Source organism: Schistocerca piceifrons, chromosome X (genome assembly GCF_021461385.2).
Source record: "Schistocerca piceifrons isolate TAMUIC-IGC-003096 chromosome X, iqSchPice1.1, whole genome shotgun sequence".
NCBI classification, from domain to species: Eukaryota; Metazoa; Arthropoda; class Insecta; order Orthoptera; family Acrididae; genus Schistocerca; species Schistocerca piceifrons.
Genome location: NC_060149.1, coordinates 408,467,510 through 408,492,203, shown reverse-complemented (window position 1 = coordinate 408,492,203; position 24,694 = coordinate 408,467,510). Strand labels below are relative to the sequence as shown.

At 44.2% G+C, this 24,694-nt stretch overlaps 1 non-coding gene and 1 pseudogene across 1 annotated transcript; both read left to right on the top strand.

Annotated features, from left to right (window-relative positions):
* The first annotated feature begins 11,358 nt into the window (after positions 1-11,358).
* On the top strand, positions 11,359-11,433 carry Trnat-ugu. Its single transcript has one exon. It is a non-coding gene; the product is annotated as a tRNA-Thr (tRNA).
* Positions 11,434-15,101: 3,668 nt separating this feature from the next.
* LOC124723495 lies at positions 15,102-15,219 on the top strand (annotated as a pseudogene).
* Positions 15,220-24,694: the final 9,475 nt, after the last annotated feature.

Here is a 24,694-nt window from a genome sequence, read left to right as displayed (position 1 = left end):
CCAAGAAACCCTACACCTAGAGGGCCGTTGAAGATCCGTAAACAATTCGCCCCTCTCTGGCCAATTATTAATTCTGTAGGAAGCCCAGGCTATGAATTAGCAAGATACCTTAACAGCGTCCCCAACCAGCATTACTATCACTCTTAGCATTATATGGTTAAGAATCGGAAAGAAGTTAAACAACACTTGCGAGCAGTTAGGGTTCCACAGGGAGCTACTTTAGCTTCTTTCGTTGTCGAGAACATGTACACTAATACCCCCATATTTGATGTTGGGACTTGATTGACAATTGTACTTCCAGCAATTTAGTGGAAGTGTCTGTTGAAGAGTTTATGAAGTTGCTCACTCAGTTGTTGAAAAATAACCACTTCAAGTTTGGGGAGAAAGTATGGCAGCAAAGTGCCGGTCTTGCAGTGGGCTCTCCATTAGCCACTACATTAGCCGTGTCACACTCGGAGAAAAAAATTTTTGACGAACATCCCTAGTGCAGGGATTAATTAGTGATGTACATGTGGTTTATTGATAACGTAATTGATATTTATAATGGGGACAGGGACCAGCTTTTAGATTTGCGTAAGGCCCTGTATAACCAAGCACGTAGGATCAAATTTGCTGTGGAGTTCCCACTATATTTGGAATTGGTACTAACTTTTCATTGGGTTTAACATTTACTGAAAACCACCCACAACGGATACATTGACACACAACACCTCCACGCGCCCTAAAATCCACAGATACGCCGCCTTTAGTCTATACTTAACATGTTACACGTAGTCCCACTTTGTAAGAATGACTTTAATAAGGAATGGGACACAACAAAATTTTTAGCTTACCCTAACGGATATCCTACCAAGATCGTGCAAGACATCGACAGACGATTGGTAAAAAAGAGTAGAAATAATGGACTTTAGACAGCACAATCATTGCACAGGATGCAGGAAAAAAGTATGTTAGGATTCTCAATTATGGTATTATTCCGGAGAAAGTGGGAAAGTGGTTGAGAAATTTAAATATTATTCCTGTCTTCTTCATTCCTCATAATGATGGCCAACGTCTTATTCGCCAAGAGTACAGGGAACCTAAACCATGTAACATAACAGGCGTTTATTGTATCAAGTGCCCTCAATATGACTACCGCTACGTTGGACAAATCTTTTCAGACTACACTGGTGTCCAAAATTAAAACAACAAACTGCTATTTCCCAGTGCTGTGTCTAATTCACGATATAATCGTACAAACTGTCAAGAGATGTCGTTACGATCGTGTTCAAATGGTTCAAATGGCTCTGAGCACTATGGGACTTAACATCTATGGTCATCAGTCCCCTAGAACTTAGAACTACTTAAACCTAACTAACCTAAGGACATCACACACATCCATGCCCGAGGCAGGATTCGAACCTACGACCGTAGCAGTCGCGCAGCTCCGGACTGAGCGCCTAGAACCGCTAGACCACCGCGGCCGGCCGATCGTGTTCTGCACGGAAGATGGCATTCCGATCAACGTATAACCACGCCAGCAACGACGTCAGGGCACCTATCAAGCGCGGTAGTAAATGCAGGGTAGTCCCACATCCACAATCGCTGTGTATACAGTCGCAGATGAGCAGTATGTCAGAGAGAAGACGCCTACAGACTCTCTGCTGTGGAGGAAGAATGGAAGCAGGAGAGTCACAAACTGAAGTGGCCGATGGCTTAAAGTGAATCGTTTTGTTGTTTCTCGGATGAGGCGACATTTTATAGAGAACGAAACTGCATCCCGGAGACCAGAACAGGGCCGACCACTTGTGACATCAGAAATAGAAGACCGTTATTTGGCTGTAAGGGCACGACGGTACCGATTCTCGATGGAATCGCAAATAGAGGGCACGTGGAACACGATTTCGGGACCCAAACACTGTGGAAAGAGATCGGTAACGAGGAGGATCCCTAATGGTGTGGACAGGGATTACTTTGACCACTTGAACACCTCTTCATGAAACCGTGCAGGTGAATCAGCAAGATTTAATTGCTGTCAGGTACCGCGAGGAGCTGTTGGGATCTCGTGCGTGGTTGTTGCGAGGTGCTGTGGACCTTGACTTCGTACTGATGGATGATAATGCTGGACCTCATAGAGCACGGTAGGTTGATGTTTTTTTTTTGGAAACGGAAGATACTGCACACATGATGTGGCCTGCTCGCTCTCCCGATTTGAATTCCACAGAGCGTGTCTGGGGTACACTAGGAAGACGGGTTGCATGACGTCAGCATCCACCAACCACTCTCCAAGACTTGTGAGCAGCTCTGCAGCAAGAATGGGCATTATTGCCTCACCGTGGGATTCATGACATCATTCACAGCAAATCCCGTCGCTGTCAGACACTACTGGTGCCAGAGGTGGTCACCCCCACACTGAGCACATATTAACTAGTTGTCATAATGTGTGTGAAAACCCGTTAAGCTGAAAAAAAGGAAGAACATTTTTGTCTTCCGTTATGCATGTTGCAGTTGATTGCGTTCTGAGTTCTTTACATTGTTTCTATTTTACTCTCACCTGTTTATATTTTTTGTGACAAACTAACGGAACCTTGGAGAAATTCCGTTTGTTGCTCTAATTTTGGACGCTAGTGTAGATATAAGTAGCATTGTAACGTTAACAAGCCCAAATCAACAATGTCTATGTACTTAGCGTTAAATAATTATAAGTTAAGGAATAGTGAGGAGGACCTTTCTATACTTCACGTCTATAATAAGGGCTTAACATTACACGTTTTGGTAGAGGTCGAGAGTTTCTTAACGAGTAACTGTAGCTCAAACATAAAAATATCGTGAATAACTTTGTACAATGCTTTCAATAGCCCATTTCGGAGGTAGCTTACCTTCTTCGCTGATCGTATTTCATAATCCTGCCACACTGCCCTAATCTGCGGTCAGTTTCTTTCTTTTTTTCACTGGTGCCATGTCCCGCGCTGCCGCAGGGTCGGCATTATTAGGAACGGATTTGGCAAGGTCAGTGTTAAGGGGTGGCCAGATGCTCTTCCTGCCACCACCCCATACCCCCTGGGACGTAATTAGTGTACCCTTGCTGTCTGTTTCTAGTGTAATTCATGGAATAGTGCGAACGTGTTCAGATGTCTGCGAGGCGTGGAACTGAGGCGGAACGTGGGGACCAGCCCGGTATTCACCTAGTGGGATGTGGAAAACCGCCTAAAAACCACATCCAGGCTGGCCGGCACACCGACCGATGTCGGTAATCCGCCTGGCGGATTCGATCTGGGGCCAGTGCGCCTACCCGAGTCCAGGAAGCAGCGCATTAGCACTCTCAGGTAACATGGCGGGTCCTGATCTGCGGTCTGTATCTCTTTTATTCCAATAACATCAGGTGGTCAATTACTGTAAAAACTAATGTTTATACTTTAATTTTTTATTTATTGAAATGTTTATAAATTTTGTAATGTTTCAAATGTGTTACCTCTTAACTTCACTGGTTCACAGCCTGCTACTGGATGCAGATTTGACAGTTTTATGTTTTAAATCTCTTAACTTTTAACTTCTCTGGTCTGCAACCTTTTATTTATTATGTTTAGACTTTCCTGCTATTAGCTGCAGATTTTGGCAACTGTATGTATTTCGGCCTTTGGGTTATGCTGTTATATTTGTTAGTCTTCCATGTCATGTGTATGTTGCTTTGTTGCGCTTATTCTGTTATTAGTCATGCTGCTTTTTCCTATTTGTTTGTTAAGGTGAATATCTAGTTAAGGTGAATATCTATTGTAATTGTCTGCTATTACTTTCGGTTATTACCTATATTGCTTCTGCATTTTTTTCGGAATTCCTACGTGCTTTGGCCTTAGTTCCTCTCCATCCCGTGTTATTAGCCATGTTCACGGTGTTTACCACGAATACAGCCCACAGCATTACTGCTCAGTCCGATGGCCATAGCCGCACTGGTCACATATGCGCGCTGTATCCGCGTTTGGTAAGTGTTGGCCTCGAATGTAGGCGTTTTCACTTGGTCCGTCATATAAGGCTGTAAGCTGACTTGCACTTCCTACAGCGCAGAGTCATTATTTAGTTTAACTTCGTTTTATCTGGTAATTTCCAACTAATGGCCTATAGTGGCTTTATTGTTATAGACTACATGCATACCCAATGGCAATTTTGGGACAAGGGGAATTTCCCAGGCCGCGACTGGACGTTGAAATTCTTTGCAGCCACAATTTTGGATGTTTTTTGACAGTCCACCTATGGCAGATGTTTGCCTATTAGTTGTTACGACATGGACATGACGTCCTACTACTGGTAGGCTATTGTTGAATCATTTTATCTTTTTGTCAGTTTCTAAATCCCAGTCTTTAATTTTTAAATTTCTTAATTGTTTAATGGATTAAGTTACAACTGTTTTTTTTTACTTCTGACTTCAGATACAACTGATGATGGGGCTAAGATCCCAAAACCGTAGTAGTGTATATCGACTTCTGTCGTGCAAGATTTCAATCGATGAAATGTTTTACAACTGTGGCGGATTTGTTTACCATGAACGTGTTGCAAGATCAATTGCGGATGTCCCACAGATAACAATTTAAGATATATAGAAGCTTCTGTAGCCGAAGTCGATCATTATTCTGATCATTATTTCCATCTTGCATATGTAGTGTATACAGTAGTGGAAATCACTATAAAGGCATGGATATTCGTAGGGAAATTAACATTGTCAGTTGGAATACTTGTGCACAATGTACACTCCTGGAAATTGAAATAAGAACACCGTGAATTCATTGTCCCAGGAAGGGGAAACTTTATTGACACATTCCTGGGGTCAGATACATCACATGATCACACTGACAGAACCACAGGCACATAGACACAGGCAACAGAGCATGCACAATGTCGGCACTAGTACAGTGTATATCCACCTTTCGCAGCAATGCAGGCTGCTATTCTCCCATGGAGACGATCGTAGAGATGCTGGATGTAGTCCTATGGAACGGCTTGCCATGCCATTTCCACCTGGCGCCTCAGTTGGACCAGCGTTCGTGCTGGACGTGCAGACCGCGTGAGACGACGCTTCATCCAGTCCCAAACATGCTCAATGGGGGACAGATCCGGAGATCTTGCTGGCCAGGGTAGTTGACTTACACCTTCTAGAGCACGTTGGGTGGCACGGGATACATGCGGACGTGCATTGTCCTGTTGGAACAGCAAGTTCCCTTGCCGGTCTAGGAATGGTAGAACGATAGGTTCGATGACGGTTTGGATGTACCGTGCACTATTCAGTGTCCCCTCGACGATCACCAGTGGTGTACGGCCAGTGTAGGAGATCGCTCCCCACACCATGATGACGGGTGTTGGCCCTGTGTGCCTCGGTCGTATGCAGTCCTGATTGTGGCGCTCACCTGCACGGCGCCAAACACGCATACGACCATCATTGGCACCAAGGCAGAAGCGACTCTCATCGCTGAAGATGACACGTCTCCATTCGTCCCTCCATTCACGCCTGTCGCGACACCACTGGAGGCAGGCTGCACGATGTTGGGGCGTGAGCGGAAGACGGCCTAACGGTGTGCGGGACCGTAGCCCAGCTTCATGGAGACGGTTGCGAATGGTCCTCGCCGATACCCCAGGAGCAACAGTGTCCCTAATTTGCTGGGAAGTGGCGGTGCGGTCCCCTACGGCACTGCGTAGGATCCTACGGTCTTGGCGTGCATCCGTGCGTCGCTGCGGTCCGGTCCCAGGTCGACGGGCACGTGCACCTTCCGCCGACCACTGGCGACAACATCGATGTACTGTGGAGACCTCACGCCCCACGTGTTGAGCAATTCGGCGGTACGTCCACCCGGCCTCCCGCATGCCCACTATACGCCCTCGCTCAAAGTCCGTCAACTGCACATACGGTTCACGTCCACGCTGTCGCGGCATGCTACCAGTGTTAAAGACTGCGATGGAGCTCCGTATGCCACGGCAAACTGGCTGACACTAACGGCGGCGGTGCACAAATGCTGCGCAGCTAGCGCCATTCGACGGCCAACACCGCGGTTCCTGGTGTGTCCGCTGTGCCGTGCGTGTGATCATTGCTTGTACAGCCCTCTCGCAGTGTCCAGAGCAAGTATGGTGGGTCTGACACACCGGTGTCAATGTGTTCTTTTTTCCATTTCCAGGAGTGTATATGCAGTAGTATGAGATCCAGTATACTGGCAAATGCTGTCAAATGCTATCGTATTTGATGTCCGTAGTACAGTATATAAAAAGGCATCAACGATTCAGGTGGTAGAGGCTGGAACTCGGTGTAAAGGCAGTCGGCTCACTGCGCTGTTAGAGAGAGAGTGTGTGTGTGTGTGGTGATGAAAAAGCAAAAAATAGGTGAGTAGAAGGGAATGGGACTCTTTAATCGTCAAATCGCCAAAAAATTGACCGTTCAAGTACAGTGACATCGTTCCGTTAGATGTGGCGTGCGGTATGGGCAGAACGGAAAACATAGGCAAAGTAGAAAATTATCTGAGACATCGAAACGATTGAGTGAAGTTTGCTGAAAACATTCGTCATGGAATTGAGGATGAGATAAAGTGATCTTAAGTCAGGAGAAGAAGCTTGATTTAGATGGTCCGAATAGATTTCAGTATGACTGGCATGTTCTGAGAACAGAGAACCAGGAATGAGCAGAAATTTTAGTGTGGAGTTATTATGATTTGGATAGCATTCTGTACGAAAGTTAAATTACGCATTGCTTGGGTGAGCAATAGAATGAACTCTTATATGTACACTGAGATGCTAGAGACAGAATGGATTAGAATGTACGAGGGTCTAGGGAAGGAAAGTCTAATATTTCAACAAAATAATGCATCTGTGCAGGTTTCTGAACAACAAAAAAGTGGTTGGAAGATAAAGATATTATATTTGAGCCCCGTGGAAAATCTTTGGGGAACACTTGCAAGGCGTGTTTATCGCAATGGAAGGCAATCTGAGGCCGTAAGTGAGCTGAAAAAACGATACGAAGAGAGTGGCTGACAATTTAACTGCAAAAACTACAAACCCTAACAAAATCAACGCTTAAGAGAAGTTTTGATGTAATTAGAAAGAACACAGGTTGGAAAAAGTACTAACAGTGCAATAACACAACAGATCAGTGAGTGCCTTTATACCACTTTCCATTCAGGAAATACAAACGCCTTATATTGTTACTCGTGTTATGAAAGAACCTATGTAATTCCGTCATGATTGTTTATGTCTTACATGTGTCTACTACTTTCATAACAGATTCGATTCACTTATGCTTCAGACATTGTATATTACTTTCGTAGAGACGCTGCCTTTAGACTGATTTCCACTATCTATATAAAAAGCTTAGATAGTCATTGTTGAACTGTATTCTGCGTTATTAATATACGACAAAGTACAAAATCGATGACATCGTTGTTAGATGGTCATGGAACGATATTTTTGCATAGACATAAGGCAGTATTTAAGACAGCTAAAGTCAACAATTAACTTGTGTGTGTATGTGTGTGTGTGTGTGTGTGTGTGTGTGTGTGTGTGTGATGTCTCTGCTAAGAGTAGTTAGGCACATTTCCTCAGGAGTTGAGCAGATATTTTCAATTCCGTTTTTGCATTGTGTAACTGGAGTCAGCCCAAACAAATAGTGCTCATCACGTCTTTCATGCGACGCCCATTGTCAAAGAAAAGCGTCGATTTGTATTCGCATTACAAACAAAATGATTTTTAAAGCAGAAGTTTACGTGCCCATTCGATAGAGCGGTACCAGGTTAGTCCTCTCAGATATTTGTTTTATCGATATGTATTAACAGCCACAGTAAAACTCGAAGAAAACCTGCACTCCAGCAGAGACAGCACTGCCCTGGTCCATTTGGACAGCTACCCCCGGCACACAGAGCTACTTAGTCGCTGCTAGATAGCTGTTTATTCCTCGTGCTGTACTCCCCCTGTCCCCATATCAATAACGTACTGCCGGCCCGTAGTGGCCGAGCGGATCTAGGCGCTACAGTCCGGAACCGCGCGACCGCTACGGTCACAGGTTCAAATCCTGCCTCGGGCATGGATATGTGTGATGTCCTTAGGTTAGTTAGGTTTAAGTAGTTCTAAGTTCTCGGGGACTGATGACCTTAGAAGTTAGGTCCCATAGTGCTCAGAGCCATTTGAGCCAATAACGTACTAGACTAATCAGGGTTCGCTCTATCCAATGGCCACGACAAACTCCGCTTTAAAAATCATTTTGTTTCTAATGGGAAACAAACTTACGCTTTCTGTTGAGACTGAGCGTCGTATGAAAGATGTGAGGAGCAATAGTTATTTGGGCTGACTCCAGCTACACAACTAAAAAACGAAATTGCAAATATCTGCCGAAACATAATTGAAAATGCTCCTTACCGTTCTTAGAAGAGACACAATGTATAAGAGCTGGCATTGACAGTTAGCATTGTGTGTAGATAGAAAAATGGTTCAAATGGCTCTGAGCACTAAGGGACTTAACTGCTGTGGTCATCAGTCCCCTAGAACTTAGAACTACTTAAACCCAACTAACCTAAGGACATCACACACATCCTTGCCCGAGGCAGGATTCGAAACTGCGACCGTAGCGGTCGCTCGGTTCCAGACTGTAGCGCCTAGAACCGCTCGGCCACTACGGCTGGTGTGTAGATAGAGATTTCCTTTCTGGGTGGTTATTTGGAGGAGGAAGAGAAAAAAGTGCTTCTGCATACACTTTTATAGATTTTTTATAGACTTTGTTGGACGGATCCAAATCGCTGTTGAATGGTAAACAAACTTGGTAGAGTACGAATAACAGTATAAATGTCTTTGTACATATAAACGTTAAACACAGATAAAAAGTATGGTAAAATGGAAAACATAGGTAATATAGAACAAATTTGGTAAATATGAATACAAATATGAAATACGTAAAATATACAAAATACAGAAAAACGGCAAAAGTATGGGAAAACAGGGATGCTAACTGGGAATACAGGATATTCTGTTTTTCCACAGAGGGAGTTATCGAAGTTAGCGGCGTAAGAACTGGATATATAGCAGATGAATGACACCATACGTACGCTCAGAAGAAAGCAATATACAGAGGGTGTAATGGGAATTTGTGGATGGACTTTTAATATAACTACTTGATTGATACAGAAAAGGGGTGACACACAGTACAGACATTAAAAACGTTTTGCATCACCCCTGTTCCCAGAACGCTTGAAGATAGACGTTGAATGTGGATATTGTATCACAGACACAGTTCCTTTGACTGTTCAGAGATGTCACTAAACCCACCCAAAGATACAAACAACCATGAATGAGCAGCGCCTATTAGACGGAAGGGGTCCGACAGTCGATCAGTTCCAGTCAGTCCACCAGGACGAAGGTACACGGCTCGTCTTGTCTGTAGTTCAACCATGCCTAGACGGTCAATACCGCGTTTCGATCGCGTCTGCATTGTTACTTTGTGCAAGGGAGGGCTCTCAACAGCGGAAGTGTCCAGAAGTCTCGGACTGAACCAAAGCGATGTTGTTCGGACGTGGAGGAGATACAGAGAGAGACAGGAACTGTCGATGACGTGCCTCGCTCAGGCCGCCCAAGGGCTACTACTGCAGTGGATGACCGCTACCTACGGATTACGGCTCGGAGGAACCCTCACGGCAACGCCACCATGTTGAATAATGCTTTTTATGCATCCAAGGACGTCGTGTTACGACTCAAACTGTGCGCAATAGGCTGCATGATGCGCAACTTCACTCCCGAGTTCCATGGCGAGGTCCATCTTCGCAACCACGACACCATACAGCGTGGTACAGGTGGGCCCATTAACATGCCGAATGGACCGTTCAGGATTGGCGTCACGTTTTCAGCGATGAGTGTCGCATATACCTTCAACCAGACAATCGTCGGAGACGTGTTTGGAGACAATCCGGTCAGGCTCAACGCCTTAGACACACTGTCCAGCGAGTGCAGCAAGGTGGAGGTACCCTGCTGTTTTGTGATATCATTATGTGGGGCCGACGTACGCCGCTAGTCGTCATGGAAGGCGCCGTAAAATCTGTACGATACGTAAATGCCATCCTCCGACCGATAGTGCGACCAATCGTCAGCATATTGGCGAGGCATTCGTCTTCATGGACGACAATTCGCGCCCCCATCGTGCACATCTTGTGAATGACTTCCTTCAGGAGAACGACATTGCTCGACTAGAGTGACCAGCATGTTCTCCAGACATGAACCCTATGGAAAATGCCTGGGATAGATTGGAAAGGGCTGTTTATGAACGACGTAACCCACCAGCCACTCTGAGGGATCAACGCCGAATCGCCGTTGAGGGATGGGACACCCTGAACCAACAGTTCCTTGATGAACTTGTGGATAGTATACCACGACGAATACAGGCGTGCATCAGTGCAAGAGGACATGCCGCTGGGTATTAGGTGTATCAGTGTGTACAGCAATCTGGACCACCACCTCTGAAGGTTTCGCTGTATGGTGGTACAACATGCAATGTGTGGTTTTCATGAGCAATAAAAATGGCGGAAATGATGTTTATGCTGATCTCTATTCCAATTTTCTATACAGGTTCCGGAACTCACGGAACCGAGGTGATGCAAAACTTTTTTTGACGTGTGTATATTTGTTTAAATGGCAAAAAAGAGAGGACATTATAGACACATGGTGTCAAGACGAAACTACCATATTCCCCTACAAGTGGATCATACTATATGAACAATAGGCATATCAGAAAAAAATAGGAATGCGAGCGCTGAAAACCATTTAGAGGAAATATAAAAATAAGCTATGGCTATGTCTTAGGCCAACGTGAAACGTCCCCTTAGAAAAATTATAAATGACTGTGCTTAAACTGACACACAATATTTTTAGCGCAACGCAATCTGACTTTCAAAAATCCCTACAAAAGAATGGCCCTGACTAACAATAACCTATACCTTTCATAAATAACTTACCTCACAAAAATCTTCGTTACTCAAACTACTGCAATACAGCGTGCGCCAATACTGCCAGCTGAATAAAAGATTCTAACTACTGAAGGCACTAACTACTGATAGGCATAGTTAGCAAATGAAAGATTTTGATAGAGAACAAACAATGTATTTACCTTAATAGTGTTCAAAAGTCATAATATATATGAAATGATAATTAAATGGACACCCTAGCTGCAAACAGGCGTTGATGTACTTCATTGGGGACATGTTGAAAATGTGTGCCCCGACCGGGGCTCGAACCCGGGATCTCCTGCTTGTCCGTAGGATGGGCAAACATCTATCAGGCGCACTACGAATGTAGTGGTGTGGACATGTTGAGAATGTGGATCTCACTGGGAACGTGCAAGGGATAAGTCCCTGCAGACGCACTATCCTCTGTGCCCGCGATGGCTCAGATGGATAGAGCGTCTGCCATGTAAGCAGGAGATCCCGGGTTCGAGTCCCGGTCGGGACACACATTTTCAACATGTCCCCAATGAAGTACATCAACGCCTGTTTGCAGCTAGGGTGTCCATTTAATTATCATTTCATTTCTAGCAAAGGTGCATGGTCATCAACGGTAATTGTTCTTTCGGGAACAGATACTACCGTCATATATAGTCATTATATATATATATATATATATATCAGTTCATGATATACAGTATTACAAATTTACTCTCTCTGATGGACACACGTCCAGATCACCCGCTCTCAAAACTCCGCCATCTCACTCCCCACATCCACCACTGCTGGCGGCTCACCTCCAACTGCGCAACGCTACGCGCTGTTAAGCCCTACACTACAATAGCAAATTCCAACAACGTAAACCAGCCACAGACTGAACACAGCACAGTCAGTGATTTTCATGCAGAGCGCTAGGTGACGTTACCAACATAAAAACCTAAACAGCCTACTTACAAACGTTAAATTCATGTTCTGATGGATCACGTGCCTTGTCTATTACATCACCTTCATGGATACAATGCAAGACTTTGCTGGAATTTTTTTTAACAAAATTGAGCTGTGTGACTACTTGATACAAGATCACGAATTCTGTGTGTGAGAGAAAGACACCATGGAAGTTATAATGTTAATCACAAACCATATTATACCAATAAAACAGGATGAAATTGTTAACGCAGCTGTATCAAGCGTTATGCTTTAAGTTGTGCAACGTACTTTTTAAAAATTACCTAACAATATTTACAGCACGTTCCCTGTAATAAGATTCTATTGTTGTTTGCTAAACTACTCATTCTATACAGAAGAATATAGGGACTAAAAAGTTGCTGACATGCGCTAACTCCTCTTATCTCGAGTCGTTTTGTTACTGATGCTAAATTTGTGGAGGGTGATTTGTAAGACAGTACAATGCAGAAAAAAATTAGTACGCCAGGAAAGACGACGTCGATTTTGATCTGGTGGGGGCATATGCCACCTGAGGGATGGTAAATGTACTGATAACGGATTCAACGTCGTCCGCCAACATAGCGTAGTGGCATAGCTACCAGAGCGCCATCTGTGTCAACACTTTAATAGGAAATTCTCACAGCCAGACGGCTCAGTGTGGTGCAAAACGAGTGAGACAAGCAGGCAACCACGACACGGAGATGCACTCCTGCTTCCTACGGCTACTGAGCGAGTTTAAAAGGGGTCAAATTGTGGCCTTCCGAGTGTCGGGATGGTCCTTTCGGAGAACTGCCGCACGTGCTGGACGCGCTGTGTCATTTGAGCAACGATGGTCACGTGAACAATCTCACATCCGTAGACGAGGTCCTGGACGTTCACGCAGCACAGACGCCCGCAATGTTCGTCGTATTGTAAGGGCAGTAGAGGCAGATCGTACAGCTACCATAGCTCACACAAGGGGGCTTGTGCGCCCAGACGTCTCAACACGAACTGTTGCGAACCGGTTCTTAGCATTGGGACTACGGGCATGCACGCGTCTAGCCCATCTTCCATTCACGCCACAGCATCGACGTGCACGGCTCGACTGGTGTCATCGGAGGATCGCTTTGAAGGTGGAATGGCGCGCAGTGGTCTTCAGCGATGTCCGCAGCTCGTGGTCGTGCGGTAGCGTTCTCGCTTCCCACGCCCGGGTTCCCGGGTTCGATTCCCGACGGAGTCAGGGATTTTCTCTGCGTCGTGATGACTGGGTGTTGTGTGCTGTCCTTAGGTTAGTTAGGTTTAAGTAGTTCTAAGTTCTAGGGGACTGATGACCATTGATATTAAGTCCCATAGTGCTCAGAGCCATTTGAACCAATCTTCAGCGATGAAAGCAGACTCTACCGGCAGGCAGGAGATGGTCGTCCGCGCGTATGATGTTGACCTTGTGAGAGTTGTCTCGTAGAGTGCATTCGTCCAACACACACTGGCCCCATTCCAGGCGTTATGGTCTGCGGCGCGATAAATTACAACTCTCGTTCACCTTTGGTGTTTCTGGAGGGGATGCTAACCAGCGTTCGGCACGTGCAGAATATTGTTAGACCTGTTCTTTTGTCGTGATGTGGTGGTCGAACAGGATAATGCTCGCCTACACACTGTCCGTGAAACTCAACATGCTCTGCAAAACGGGCAGCAACTTCCCTGGCCTTGTCTCCAATCGAGCACGTGTGGGATATAATGTGACGGCACGTGACTCGTGCAACACGTTACCAACGACTCTTACAGAACTAGCCGGCCGGGGTGGCCGAGCGGTTCTAGGCGCTACAGCCTGGAACCGCGCGACCGCTACGGTCGCAGGTTCGAATCCTGCCTCAGGCATGGATGTGTGTGATGTCCTTAGGTTAGTTAGGTTTAAGTAGTTCTAAGTTCTAGGGGACTGATGACCTCAGAAGTTAAGTCCCATAGTGCTCAGAGCCATTTGAACCATTCTTACAGAACCGTGTGAAAAGGTCGAGCAGGCGTGGTGTAATGCATCCCAGGACAGTATTCGCCACTTGTACAACTTGACAGAATCAGCGTCTGCATTTATGCCCGTGATGTGTGTGATGTCCTTAGGTTAGTTAGGTTTAAGTAGTTCTAAGTTCTAGGGGACTGATGACCTCAGATGTTAAGTCCAATAGTGCTCAGAGCCATTTGAACACTTCATATCTGGAAAATCTTCTCCGGGATGAGAAACATGTAATAAAAGTGTTTTAGAGCACTTAACACGTACTGTATTATAGGGAATTGCTGTTTAACGAGGTAGGGCCATATTTTCCGTGGTGAGTTTCGTCTCGTGAACGATGCGCTACTTCCTGCTGCCCGATTTCTAAGTATAAGGGCGACTTCTAGACGGTTGGTTCTCACTATGAGGGAGGCACTCAACTTCTCGCTAGTTCTCTCTCCAGTATGTGCCTGGGATATTTTCGACGGTTGCTGGCGACTGCGGTGTGTCATATCCTGCAGCCCACAGATACTGGCGTCCACATCGGTGATCCCCTGGTGCGGAGTCGTAGCGTAGATGAGAGGTCTCGAGGGCCACCTGTCACTAGCAGCACTTTGGTCCCGGGCAGCCTAGCTGGAGAGGTGCACAGATACGACATTACGCACAGGACCCCGTATCATAATATTTCTAGTTTGTTTTAAATAAAATGTATTTCTCTATTCATTCCTATCTAATACAATTCAGTGGGGAAGTTCTTTATAGCGTAAATTTAACGATGTGCCGAAACATACCTACTCGTTTTGTGCCAACGCCATCTTCAAGTACACTGTATTATTTTGGTGTCGTACTTCTCTAAGGTAACCTACAGTATTAGTGACATTTTTGCTTCTTTTAATAAACTGTGACATCTGTTTTATGCCTGTGGAGAAGGTAATTTTTATACAGTGTCGTTTTAGTAATGTTGTGCGTGTGGATCTCTTCGTTGTTATTTATAAGTGTACTTTTGAGACTTCTACAGTGACATCAAACATAAATAATGCAGGGACGTGTTACTCGTAGCAGCAGTTTATTTGCTGCATTGTGGTAGTTGCTCAATCTCGTACTTAATGTGGGTATTATAGCAAATAAGTGCACTGCTTCAGAATATGCCCAATACTTTGCTGCTGCTTGTCTTAATTAAGTTATCAAACTTAAAATAATCCTTCTGGACCATTAATTATTGTAATATTGACTAACAGTTTTTTTTAAAAATAGGGTAACACCCTGTTACGGCCAACGGCCTTGCCGCAGTGGTAACGCCGGTTCCCGTCAGATCACCGAAGTTAAGCGCTGTCGGGCTGGCCTAGCACTTGGATGGGTGACCATCCGGTCTGCCGAGCGCTGTTGGCAAGGGGGGTTCACTCAGCTCTTGTGAGGCGAACTGAGGAGCTACTTTATTGAGAAGTAGCGGCTCCGGTCTTGTAAACTGACATACAGTCGGGAGAGCGCTGTGATGACCACATGCCCCTCCATATCTGCATCCAGTGACGCCTGTGGGCTGAGGATGACACGGCAGCCGGTCGGTAACGTTGAGCCTTCCAAGGCCTATTCGGACGGAGTTTAGTTTGTAACACCGTGTCACATACAGTTCACCTAGAGGAGTGGATGGAATCCTATTATCCGCTATTTTGCAGAATATGCCATGTTGTTATAAAATGTTTGTAATTCAGCCCTACACGGGAACATGAAAGTATCTTACTCAAGAATTGAATTAAAATTAACCACCATTTTCAGAATATGCCATGACAACAATATTTATACACGCTGTAATGTGAAAGTTCCTTTCTTCGTTAATTATGGTAATATTTGCCTCCATTTTTAAGTAGGATGAGTCTGCTGATGCTGCTGGTTGTGTCACTACGGGATACAGACTCGAAAGACGAAAGTTATATAACTAGAATAATAATAAAGTTGATTTATCATTATTATTGTTTCTAGGAAAAAACTCCCACTCTGACCCCAAACATGACTGATCTACTCACTACAGCGTACAGATCTCGAATAACGCAGCCCACGCAGTTGTTCCAGTATTAAAAGGGAGTGGTGAACAGGGAGTTTGATTTCTATTGGTCCAGAGAGAAAGGGAGAGGGGAGGGAAGGGCCAATGAATGTACCACATACAACTGCGTGGGCACGATGGGGTGTCTAGGAGGAAAGGGGGATGAGAAGTGAGCTTGAATATGACTCACCCAGTTGATCTGTATGTAACGTGATGCCCAGGAAGTCTTATCAGCGACCTTCAGACACTGGTTTGTTACTCGTACTGATGCTGTCCCTCTACTTTTGGTGTAAAAACATTCGACTTAAGTGCTAAGAATTATACATCAAGAGATATGACACTTTAGCATACCAAGCTCTTGCCAAAGAGCTTGGTATGGGGTAAGTAGTCTATATTATGCACAGTTTGTCAACGCATCAGAGGAAAGACGAAGCTATATATAATGTCTTGACCCAAAATGTGCGGGCATGTGTAGCACAGATACTGTTCGTTTAAGTACTATGATAATGTTTAGGATAAACAAATAATAAGCGCAAATGTTTACTACGTAATCAAAGGCAGCATAATCTGGGCCATCTCAGGTAAGCTTTTTCAGTGGTGTCAATCCAAGCAATCAATTCTGGCTCTTACAATTTTTCTAATTTTTTTACTCTCAATATGTATTAGCAGAGTAGCTCTTTTGCAAACACGTAGCAAAAGAGTGCAACACACACGGTAGCTGTTAAATGTGTCAGGAAATGATAAGTTATGATAAGAAAGAAGAGGACTGTTGTGAGGTTATCCTTTCTTATCATTTTATCAGTGTCACTTTACATAACATATTGAGACAACTGGCTCCAACAAGCCAAAGTAACTGATGTGTCATTCCTCATAACTTATCATTCCTAGCGATCAAGTCAAATGTTTGTACACAGGTTGTGAAACCAAGTGCATGTGCGCTTGTTTTCCACTCTGGTGTGTAGTGGAAAGTATTACCGTGCTACATCTGCAACTATAGGAGTTACATAGCGTGTATGCAACAAAATAACACCAATCATCTTTTATTTATATGCACAAATCAACAGAATCTGTATAAATTTCAACTATTTTCACCAGCGTCACGATGACAGAGACTAGCTTCGCCTGGTATAAAGCGTAAAGTGCATTCTTACATTCTCTTTATTTGTCCTTTTATATTCGATATTCGGTCATGGTTCCTTATTAGAGACCATCATCGTAGACTGTGAGATGTGACGTGTCGGTTACTGGCTCAAAGAGTGATCAAGCTACCATGGTTCTGGAGCAAAGAATTGTTACATCTATACGAGTGTATTCTATCATTTAGTCGTTGCTACGCGGATGTAGATGAAAGTTCCATCAAGAACAACTTGGGTAATAAGCCATTTTGCCTGAATGAATCCGCTTACACGCACCGCTGCTATATAAAGCATTCTCTGTAAGTGCCCGTTTACACGTTCCTTAAAGCGCATATCAGGACTTCAATCACAGAGAGCAAGCTATCGTGGCGTCAGGTGCTAAAAGGAAATCAGCAGTTCTCGCTTTCTCTGCGTCCACTGCCGTAGATGTCATGGCAGTGAACAAGACGGAGAGAAAAAGAAAGCTCATTATTGATGGAAAGGGAGGAAAGGAGAAGCTTGACATCTCTCTAAATATAGCTTATTTTAGAGGCGAATACACGTTGAGAAATTAACTGAGGACCACTGAGGACAATTATCGATTTCTATGAAGCCGTGCACAATAGAAGTTAACGAAGCAGGACAATGTAATCAGAAAATCAGTTACTTCTTCTACTGTTGTCTGCAGGCTACAGTCTGTTAACGTACAGCATGCACGAGTTGTTTGCGCCAAGTTGCCATATTCTACCTTCTTTCTTCTCGAGGTGGCTTTGTCAGCGCTCCGCGGTAGCTGCCAAGTACTCAGGTGCTCCACCGCTTTAAAACACAAGTATGAGTGGAGGCTTCGGATATTATCGGAAGCAGCAAGGTGGGGGGAGCGAGTTAGGTAGCTTGTTTTAATTCCGAAGAATCTTGTGAGCTAAACGGAAAATGTAAATCGGTGCAATTGAGCTAACGCAGGCGAGGGCGCCCGTGTGCGTCCGCACTGCTTGCCCGCGGGCGCTATCGGCCAACGTTTCCCCCTCCACCTTTCTGCCAACATGGCTCGTTTTTTACCCGCGCGTGTGGCAAGGCGTGCCAGCTCCGAACTTGACACTTCTCATTAAGACTGTATGCACACTACTGGTCATTAAAATTGCTACACCAGGAAGAAATGCAGTTGGACAAATATATTATACTAGAACTGACATGTGATTACATTTTCACGCAATTTGGGTGCATAGATCCTGAGAAATCAGTACCCAGAACAACCACCTCTGGCCGTAATAACGGCCTTCATACGCCTGGGCATTGAGTCAAACAGTACTTTGATGGTGTGTACAGGTACAGCTGCCCATGCAGCTTCAACACGATACCACAGTTCATCAAGAGTAGTGACTGGCGTATTGTGACGAGCCAGTTGCTCGGCCACCATTGACCAGACGTTCCCAATTGGTGAGAGATCTGGAGAATGTGCTGGCCAAGGCAGCAGTCGAACATTTTCTGTATCCAGAAAGGCCAATACAGGACCTGCAACATGCAGTCGTGCATTATCCTGCTGAAATGTAGGGTTTCGCAGGGATCGAATGAGGGGTAGAGCCACGGGTCGTAACACATCTGAAATGTAACGTCCACTCTTCAGAATGCCGTCAATGCGAACAAGAGGTGACCGAGACGTGTAACCAATGGCACCCCATACCATCACGCTGGGTGATACGCCAGTATGGTGTTGACGAGTACACGCTTCGAATGTGCGTTCATCTAGATGTCGCCAAACACGGATGCGACCATCATGATGCTGTAAACAGAATCTGGATTCATCAGAAAAAATGACATTTTGCATTTCGTGCACCCAAGTTCGTCGTTGCGCACACCATCGCAGGCGCACCTCTCTGTGATGCAGCGTCAAGGGTAACCGCAGCCATGGTCTCCGAGCTGATAGTCCATCCTCCTGCAAAAGTCGTCGAACTGTTCGTGCAGATGGTTGTTGTCTTGCAAACGTTCCCATCTGTTGACTCATGGATCGAGACGTGGCTCAGAAATGTTCAAATGTGTGTGAAATCTTATGGGACTTAGCTGCTAAGGTCATCAGTCCCTAAGTTTACACACTACTTAACCTAAATTATCCTAAGGACAAACACACACACCCATGCCCGATGGAGGACTCGAACCTCCGCCGGGACTAGCCGTCGAGACGTGGCTGCACGTTCCGTTACAGCCATGCAGATAAGATGCCTGTCAGCCACGCGGGATTAGCCGCGCAGTCTAGGGCGCTCCAGTCATGGACTGTGCGGCTTGTCCCGGTGGTGGTTCGAGTCCTCCCTGGGTGTGTGTGTTTGTCCTAAGGATAATCTAGGTTAAGTAGTGCGTAAGCTTAGGGACTGATGACCTTAGCAGGTAAGTCCCATAAGATTTCACACACATTTGAACATTTTTTTAAGATGCCTGTCATATCGACTGCTAGTGATACGAGATCGTTGGGATCCAGCACGGCGTTCCGTATTACCCTCCTGAACCCACCGATTCCATATTCTGCTAACAATCATTGGAAACCCGACCAACGCGAGCAGCAATGTCGCGATACGATAAACCGCAATCGTGATAGGCTACATTTTAATGGCCAGTAGTGTATTAAGTTAATATATGTTTAATAAAAAAGCATGAGTTCTTTGCTTGCTACTTTATGTCGGTGCTGTATTTGTGGCCAGGGAACTAAGTCGACGTGTGTGATACTTTATTCTCATTTTCTTGACCCCAGCTCCTCTGCTCCCGACCTTCTGGGTTCTCCACAGAACAGAACGACAGAGTTTGTAAATTTGAAACGTATCGCTCTGCTTGCACCTGCTGTCGACCTACGTAATATATTACTTCACGGCGCTGTTATGCTCATTATGGCACTACAAAGTGAAAAGATTATTCTTTGTCCGCAGCTCGTGGTCGTGCGGTAGCGTTCTCGCTTCCCACGCCCGGGTTACCGGATTCGATTCCCGGCGGGGTCAGGGATTTTCTCTGCCTCGTGATGACTGGGTGTTGTGTGCTGTCCTTAGGTTAGTTAGGTTTAAGTAGTTCTAAGTTCTAGAGGACTGATGCCCATAGATGTTAAGTCCCATAGTGCTCAGAGCCATTTGAACCATTTGATTATTCTTTATTTGTTTCCTTGTGTGTGTGTTGTGCCTCATTCTAGCTGCAGACGGTCAATAGCGTTTCTGTCGCCTGCTTGTATCATCTGAACATCTACCTGTCTTTAGTTTTCTCGAACGAAGCGAGAATGGTACATTCGAACTCAGAGGAAAGTGTAACATGAAGTATGGGCTGGTCGCACAGGGGGGAAAAATTTTCTCTCATTGATAAACATTGGAAGACAACATGACTATATTACAACTAAATAACTGACAAGCAAAACCTTATGTGACAAGCTGGCACATAAAAGCATTTACACTAGCATACATTGATCTGCCTTTTTTCACGACAGAATTGTTATACGCTAAATGTTATTACTTTTTCATTCGATGACACATTTGTGTAACTATACTGTTGTGTACATAGTTCCTCGTAGTCAGCGTGTACACAACTTTCCCACTAGAGCGCGCCCCGCGAAGCACAACAGCGCAGGGGCAGCGGACGTCCTTCTCCGCACTACGAGATGGCGCTGCCTTAGAGACGGACCAAATTCTGCTTCCGCCGATCTGCGTATTAATATGTAACGCAACCAATGAGATTGCTGGTAACGTAGAACCTTTTCTCCTCGTGGATCATACTCACGCAGTGATACCTGAACGTGCGAGGTATTATAACGAGTGTACAGACCTCCGATTAGTCAGTCTGCATTAGTCTGTACAAGTCTGCATTTATCTGCACCTGTCTGTACCAATCTACATTAGTCTGTACCAGCCTATAGTCAAGTTTCAGTCTGCGCCTAATAAGATTACCATATTCCTGTACATAGCCATGAAGATAAATGAATAGACACTTTGTCAAGTATCAGAAATATGTGAGAATAAGATTAACGTACCAAGACCAAAGGAACTTCAGATTGTCAATTGTAAACAGCATCCAGAATCAAGTTATGTAATGTCTATGCTTTTTATTATTTTAATAAATGTGTGTGAAAATTGATCAAGTTCTGTTTAAAGTAGGTCACCGTCAGTCTGCTACTCTAAGCGTGCAAGTGGCTTTTCTATCGTCTGATCTAACGGCAGAAGATAAAAACGCCACGATAAGACCACGAGACATATTGCTGACGCTCACCTACTTCGTTAGAGCGACAAGTCAAATAATCTGATGGTGTGTGTACCGAAGGTCTTACAGTACGCACACCACATATACTATAATAATTACGACAGTGAAAAGAATACTTCCAACGATATAACATGACTACAAGTTGAGCGTCAGCTGTCGATCGTGTATTGTCGGCTGTCTTCGGTCCTGTTAGCGAGGAAGAGAAATCGAGCTGCGTGCGTGCTCAAAATGCGATGCAACTTCTCAGTGCCCACTGGTAGCCTCGCGTGCAGCTCACGCGCCCAACCGTAAATAGCCATAAGGAACACAAGCTCAAGTACAGATTCTTACCCATTGGCAGTGAAGTCAGTATCAACTGTTCCAACCTCATCCTATCTGAAGCTAGATAGCTATGGCGGCGACAGTACAACTGGTGCGTCGTGACATGGGCGAGAGTCGTTGGTGCGTAGGTGGGGCCTTATATAGCCTCTGTGGTCTTTGTTGAGTTTACAGTCCTTTCTGCACAGTATTCTACTACAAAATCTGATCCTTGTGGAGGCAGTCTTTGAGTCACAAAATACATAATCAGAGCATCAAGACTAGGGTTTTCCGCGCATTTGAACGCAGTTGCCGTTCCATCTTCGATGTCATGCCACCGTGTTTAGGGAGTACCTTGAATATGACGCTGCTCTCAAAAGCACTCAGCCTGATAGCAAAAAGGGAAATTCACGTTTAAAAAAAAATTGAAAAATTTAATATTTAATACTTAAGTTCAACATTCGCATCTGTACTCCGCAATCCACTTTACGTTATGTGGCGCGAAGGGGGTGGGGGGTGGGGAGTTACTTTTGGTACCATTACCTTTTCCCTCGTTCCCTGTTCCATTTATGAACTGAGTGTGGTAAGAATGTCTGTCAGTAAATCTCAATATCGGTTCTAATTTCTCTGACTTACTTATTCTGGTCATTTCACGAAACATGTGAGAGGATGTAGTTTGTTACCCGACTCTTTCTGGAACTATGGTATCAACTACTTTCAACATCAAAACTCTCCGTGTTTCACAATGTCTCTCTTGCAATGTCTGTTGGAAATTGGAAATTTGTGGTAAGGTCCTATGGGACCAAACTGCTGCGGTCATCGGCCCCTAAGCTTACACATTACTTAATCTTAGTTAAACTAACTTTCGCTAAGGACAACACACACACCCATGTGTGAGGGAGGACTCGAATCTCCGACAGGGGGAGTCGCGCGAACCATGACAGGACGCCCTAGACCGTGCGGTCGTATCGTCTGTCACTGGAGTTTGTTGAGCATATACATAACGCTCTCGCTCCGGTCTTCATTGGATTTTTCTCTATCTTGTCTATTAACCCAACCTGCTAAGGGTCCCTGACTGAGGGACAGTTATTCGTTTTTCCACGTGCTGATTCCGCACCTGTATGTTCAATTAATTAATTAACCCTCGCAGTACCAAGGGGGAGAGGTACATTATGCCCACCTTTTAAAAATAATGTAATCTAGTCATGAACTTTATATTTGAAAATTTGGAAAAAATGTTAATTGTTTGTGATTTTTTATCTCAGATTCCGTAATTGTTTTAAATTTTCAATAAAACTTAAATAAAAAATTTGAGTCTTAGTATTGAATGTGACATTTCACAACAAATGTCATATGTTCAAGACAGTTATTACATATCTACATATCTTAAGCAAGGATGTTGTGAGTAAAAGTCGACGACAGTCAACGAAAATCTGTATTATTTACAATTTTTTGTGGTGGTTACAAAGATTCCTTCCTTCGATGTACACATTACGGTAAATGCGTTGGTATTGCTAAGCCTCTGCTAAAAGATACTTTTGGGTTCTGGTCCCTATTATACATCATTATCTATTGAAAAAGTATGCTACCGACAAAAGTTAACAACAGTTAACAAAATTTGTTTATTTTTAATTTTTTGTGGTAGAGATAAAGTACCGTCTCTAACAGGTACTACACTTTTGGAAAATGCGTTGGAATTTGCTAGTACTAAGAAAAATCTGAAGAATTGGCCGAGTAAGTGTTTAGTAAACCACTTCTTTCGACTTCTTTCGTAGATGAATTACATTTTCTTAAAATTATCCTTATGAATCTATCTGCCATCTGCTTTTCCTATTATTTTTTTGTGATCATTCCACTTTTGGTCGCTCTGGATGGTTACTAGCTGGCCGGTGTGGCCAAGCGGTACTAGGCGCTTCAGTCTGGAACCGCGCGACTGCTACGGTCGGAGGTTCGAATCCTGCCTCGGGCATGGATGTGTGTGATGTCCTTAGGTTAGTTAGGTTCTAAGTTCTAGGTGACTGATGACCTCAGATGTTGAGTCCCATAGTGCTCAGAGCCATTTTGATAGTTACTATTTCCAGTGATGTTTCACTAATACTATAATCGAACAGTAATGGAACTCTTCGCGGATTTATGCACTGTGCGTTACATTTGTTTACGTTCAGGTTCAACTGAGACTCCTTGCTCCAGTCGACGATTCTTTGCAGGTCGTCCTGCACTTTTGCATTAGTCTTCTGGTTTTGCTACATTCTTACCTTCATATTACAACGCAATTATGAACAGAAGCGTGAAAAATTTGTTAATGTATCGATTTGTTTTACACGAGCAACTTCCATGTGTTAATTGGCTACTGGTGGCAAGCGAGTCTACTGCAGCGCCTCTGGCGATTTGTTCCTGTACTGAGTCTCGTCTGCAACAAGTGGTTGTTTTCGGTTACACGTAACGCCTAAATTGCGTGTGTTGTGAGAGCTGCTGCTGTGCAGATTGACGCCTGAACGTTGGTGTGAAGTTATGAGGGACAAATTTGTTTTACCAAAAAATCGAAATATAGCAACAGATTGTAGGAACAAGCAATAATAGTAGAGTTCATTACTGACCAAAGCAATATTCAAAGTTGTACTATAACCGAACAGTAACGGAACTCTTCGCGGATTTATGCACAGTAAAAATGTATCAAATGTCGTGTGGTAAATTCACCACACTCCTGAAAAATGAAGGAATAGGAAACGTGTCGTCCAAACACTTCAGAACATGTATATTTATCCACTTTACAAGATATATACCTACAAACAGGTCAAACAGTACTTAGAAGGCAGAGAATAGCGTTTTTTTATTTTATCTTTAGTATCTTTTCCTCCTTCTAAGTGCCTAATAACATCGAAAATTATTTTTCTCATTAAATATATTTGACTTTTTCACTGTTGAAACAATTTTAATTAAACGCATTTATCTATTTATGTTATTGTGCTGTAAAACGTAAATGCTTTTTTGCTTTCAGATATACCGTATGTCTTGTGAGAGAAGACTAATAGGAAAAATATCAGGCCATCGTGCAACCTTTCAAATGTCTCGCCAAGACAAAGAAAATAACAAACTGAAGCACAAAATCCTTTACTTGAGCTTGGTGAGAATAGGTTTACTTCAGATGGTTCAAATGGCTCTGAGCACTATGGGACTTAACTTCTGAGGTCATCAG